Source organism: Vulpes lagopus, chromosome 15 (genome assembly GCF_018345385.1).
Source record: "Vulpes lagopus strain Blue_001 chromosome 15, ASM1834538v1, whole genome shotgun sequence".
In the NCBI taxonomy this organism is placed as follows: Eukaryota; Metazoa; Chordata; class Mammalia; order Carnivora; family Canidae; genus Vulpes; species Vulpes lagopus.
This window is the reverse complement of record NC_054838.1, coordinates 15,824,834-15,830,104: the sequence shown is the minus strand read 5'-3', so window position 1 is coordinate 15,830,104 and position 5,271 is coordinate 15,824,834. Positions and strand designations below refer to the sequence as shown.

The window sequence follows — 5,271 nt, the reverse complement described above, 5'->3', positions numbered from 1 at the left end:
TTTTCTTTTTTAAAAGATTTTATTTTATTTTTTTAAAGTAATCTCTATACCCACTATGGGGCCCGAATCTACAATGCTGAGATAAAGAGTCACATGTGCTACCGACTGAGCCAGCCTGGTTCCCCTGATTGTTGCGCTTTTCTACCATTCAACTCTGAGCTCTGTGAGTGCAGAAATGGTGTCTCTTTTGTTGTGCACCAGTGTACTTGCAGTACCTGGCATGGTACCCACTGCCTCGTAGGCACTTGATAAATATTCAATGATTTAATAATGCCTGACTCCCTGTGGAAACTGCTATCTTAGAAGACACCTGTATTTTTTTTTTTTTACAGTGTTCTATAGCCCTTGCCTTTCAGTCATCTTTAACATTCATTCATCACTTTATCTCCATCTTCTGATACCTCCGTGCCTTCGGCAGGTCTTAATCTGATCAGCTTATCCAAATGGACACCACTTCACTTGCTATCTACTTGCTGTTGGTGCTTTTCTTCCCTTGTAGATCTACTTGTTATGTACTTAGTTCCCTTACTATCTCTTCCTATAAACTCATATATTCTCTGAAGAGCTCCCAGCTTTGTGCATTTCCCCCCTTCTCCTACTTCCATTAGCATAGGCACCCTCCTCTCTCTAGATATCAACTTGCTCCCTCCTAAGAGAATCCCAATATTCAAAAGACACACTAGCATTTTACAAAATTTAAAAAATAAAAAAAAATTTTAAGTTTTAAAAAGTTAAAAAAATTACACATATATTACATGTGTATTGTAGAAAATAAATAAGAAAAAAACAGATACAGCATCTTCATACTGTCTTTCTCAAACACTGTCTGGTAAATTGCATTGATTGCTATTTCTCACTATTTCCTTGCCAGTGAGATTATATATCCCTTCCCCATTGACTTGGAGTTTGGCCATATGGCTTGCTTTGGCCAATGAAATGTGAATAATATGACTTATGTCTGAAGTTTTATTTTTTTTTTATTTTTTATTTTTTTTTATGTCTGAAGTTTTAAATGTGATTTTCTGACTTGGCTTGGCCATTTAAGTTTCTGTTTTGCCATGAGCACAGCACATCCCAAATGAGGGCTGCTCCTTCTGCCTGGGTCCTGGAATAAGAAGAAATGTGGAGCAGAACTAATCCAACCCATAGCCTTGTGCTCTTTATAGTGAGAAATAAGTGTTTATGTTTTTAACCTACTGAAATTGTGTTCTTTTAAATTGATATTGAAGGAAGAACTAATACACATTACTTCTTCCAAGAATTGACTTTCAAGCTCAATGTTCTCAATCACCAAAACAAGGATGTCATGCATGGGGCCAGACTCTCCTCTTGTACCCATTGATCAGGATATTCTTTCTCACTGACCCCAGATATGACCTCAGAATCCTTGTGAATATGGCATTCTAGGGAGCTACTATGAATCAAGCAGAGATGGCTGGTGAGAGGAAACCTTTATGCCATGCTTCCCCTACTCTATTCTGTCCTCTAAGTTTATTTATTTTTTATTTTTATTTTTTTGATAGAAAGAAGTAGCATGATTTTATTGAAATGTTTTAGTACAGTGGTGGATGATCTTAAAATCGTATATTCTAAACCAATACAAGCACTGCAAATGATACATTCCTGAATCTAAGGGACGTCTAACAAAGGCAAGTTCTAGTATGAATTATCTGCAGGTTGATTAATATCATTTAAGTTGGAGGAAGAGCAGCTTTGGTATGCGTGTACTTCTCTGGTTCCCCTTTTCGGCTAGATATCCGTGAGTCCAGCCCCATTCGGCAGAGATGGACAGAACCGATACCCTGGGTGGTTTCCCTGAATGCTTGCATACCAGGGGCAAGGGATACGCAAGTTCTGCTATCGGGCCGCTCCTGAGGCCACCCCCATCATCTCTCTGGAGCTGAAACCATCAAATGGTTGAGGTCTACATCACCCCCGTGTATGGCCAAGTCTAGTCGAATTAGTGAAGATAGCAGAACTACTTGAAAACAAAAAGTGAGGCCAAAAGAGAGAAAAAGTCAGTTAATACGATAATGACAATGCAGATTTTTATCTGAGGATTATTTTAAAACTGGCTCTGTATCTTAGACTCAATCTGAAGACGAAATGATCACGTTTAAATCACCTCTCGTCAGTCATGTCAACATGTCTACGCTTATATGCCAAGGCTGTCTACCTGCGTGTGTCTGTAACTACATTTTCATCTGTCTTTGCATAGAAATTCCAAGAAATAGATATCACTCATTTATCGAAACTAAAAATTACATACATCTAAGGAGGCTCTTTACATTATCAAGTCAACTCTTCCTAGGTAGAGCCAATCGATATCGCATAGCTGACTCTACCAGGCTAGAATGCCATTGTTTTTCTCAAAAACCATTTTAAGGTACAGCAAAACGCTGGTCTCTGCAATGACCAACATGATACTTGCTAAACTTCAACCTCTGCTGGACTGAAGGTTGAAATCTTAAAAATTGCTGTTCAAGTGACTTAAAGATTTGGTTTTGCCACCTGCAAAAGTTAGATCAGGCAATTTCCTCTCTTCAAGTTTTAAGATTCAGCAGAAGGGAGGGATTGTTATTATTATTCTCAGCCTTTGTCTACGCAGGCAAATTCTCTTCTTTCCGGGCTGAAGAATTTAGTTGGTTGTGCACCAGTGTGCATCTACCAAGACTCATGGGGAGTCAATGCTCGCCTTAGGGATACACCCCACTGAGGAAGATGCTGTCAAGCGCCATCTGTGGATAAAGCAATCATTGCCTCCTTGATCACTCTTGGGCCACCACTTGAACCTTATCTCAATGAAGCAATTAATGCTTACTTATTTGTACTTTCTTTGTAGGCCTTTCTTACCCACATTTTTCATGTAACAGTTTTAGTTAAAACAATCAGTTTTCTAGGAGACCTGCTACTTCTGATTACTAAAGGCAAAAGACTATTAAATCAAAACGAAGGAGGTGATGTTTAAATATGCATTTGGTGGTACTCACAAAAATTCGCCTTTTTATGATGTCAGAAACAAATAACGAACAGACACTAGTAAGCCTCAGGGAACTTAGGGGAGTCTTGGTTTTGGTGGAAACCCACAACGTGAGATTATTGGAAAGAAGGCGAAGTAAAAGCTAGAGCTAAAAAGAGGCCATAAAACAAGATGGTAGGACAGAGTTGCCTCTTGCAGAGCCGTCCGCCTCCGATGGCCAGAGCGCAGCGTGAGTGGCACCAGCGAGCCTGTAGGGTCTATCTTGACACTTTCTCAATCAGATCCATTGCTGAACATAATTTTGGAATTTCAGAACACGACATTTCAGGTAAGTGGCAGTTATAACGTGTTTCTCAGCAGTGGCAACAACAACCAAAGAAATACTGAATTGCTTGTGATAATGTCTAATGTTTATCAGAAAGTAAATGTGTCAGCAGCCCTCTGAAGCTACCTAAAATTTGGTCAAATTGAGCACGATAACAAAGGTTAATTTGAAATCTGTTTACTAAAAAGAAAAAAAAAAAACCCAACCGAATTCAGGCTATTATAAATTTTCTAAGGTGCACTCGGAAGGAAAAGGCTAATTCTGTATACAGGGTTTGACCCAAATGTCCATAGGCATTATCAGTATTTACACAGAAGGCTTTAATCTGAAGTCACCTTTGGCGACCTTGAAATAGACAGACTATGACCTTCCGCAGTGGAATTACGTACTTGAAAGTTGTGGCCTCAGAGTACTGGTAAAACAAAAGAAAGGTCACCTGTCAGAATGAGCCAGGATAACCTTAAGGACAGTTCACGTAAAAAGATCAGATAACCACCACCCTCCCCCCCCCCCAAACCAGAAATAAATGGTCTTGAGCTTGAGAGGGGGGGAAACAATGGATCTCGCAGGGTACGAAGATCGGATGCTTTTGCATTATCCTAGAATTGCTGAATCCTAAAACTAAAGTCAGGCAGATGCACACAAGGCAGCGGCCGAGCAGGCCTGCTCCACACCTCACGTCTGGGCCTATAGTGGGCCGTGGCTGAACAGGTAGGACACAGATTCACCGTTGTGCGTTCTTTGGGTCGCCTCTGCCAAGATCATCGAGATATCAATGACCTGAATCTTGGGACAGTGTTTCATTTTGTCCTCTTGCGGAATGGTGTTTGTGACAACAGCCTCAAAAAGGCGTTGTTTATTCTGGAAATAGCTGGCCCAGAGAAGATCCCGTGTGTAAGGATAGCATGAACCTTGGTGGCTCCGGCGGAGAGCAGCTTGTCCGCAGCGTGGCAGATGGTGCCACAGGTGTCAGCTATGTCGTCCACGAGGATAGCCACGCGGTCCTTCACGTCGCCCACCAGAACCATCCGGTCTACTTCATTTGCTTTCTTCCTCTCTTTGTGAATCAAGGCGAATTCCACATTCAACCTGTCTGCAATCGACGTGACCCTCTTGGCTCCCCCGGCGTCGGGCGAGACAATGATACAGTTCCTCCACTCAGCAATGTTCTCTGGGATCCACTGCAGGACGGCGGGCTCCACGTACAGGTTATCCACCGGGATGTCAAAGAAGCCCTGGATGTGAGAAGCATGCAGGTCCATGGTGATGATGTGATCGGCCCCAGGGACCGAGAGCATATTGGCCACAAGTTTCGCAGAAATCGGAGCTCGGCTCTTGTCCTTCTTACCCTGTCGGGCGTATGGAAAACACGGGATTACAGCAGTCACCCTGGATGATGTCGCGATCTTGCAGGCGTTGATCATGATGAGGAGCTCCATCAAGGTTGTCATTGATTTCGCCACAGCCACTCTGGATGATGTAGACATCTTTGCCCCTCACGCTTTCACCGATCTTGATGCTGGTCTCCTGGTTGCTGAACTTCCTAGTGACCACCTTGCCCAGTTCCAGGCCCAGCCGGTAGGCCCCGCCCTGGGACAGGTCCTGGTGCGAGCTACCGCTGAAGAGCACGATGTTGGGCATGGCGGAGGCAGTGGTGGCACCGGAGGCTGCGACGTGAGCGGGAAAGCGCCTGTCCTCTAAGTTTACTGATAACTTTTGTTTCAATGGATTCTTCAAAGCAGTAATGTCCTTGGAAATACCAATCAGATCTGCCTTGGCTCAAAGAACTCAACTTTTTTGTTTGTTTTTAATGATTATCATCATTAGTGTCTGGGAAACGATACTACTAGATGAGAAGGAAAAACTCATAAAGGTGTGTCTTGCTCAAGGTTATATACTAGGACTCAAACCTGCTCTGTTTGCCTCTAATGCCATGATCTTTCGGTTATACCCCCAGGGCCTGAGT

At 42.7% G+C, this 5,271-nt stretch overlaps 1 pseudogene; it reads right to left on the bottom strand.

Annotated features, from left to right (window-relative positions):
• Positions 1–3,992: 3,992 nt before the first annotated feature.
• On the bottom strand, positions 3,993–4,946 carry LOC121476500 (annotated as a pseudogene).
• Between the last annotated feature and the right edge of the window lie 325 nt (positions 4,947–5,271).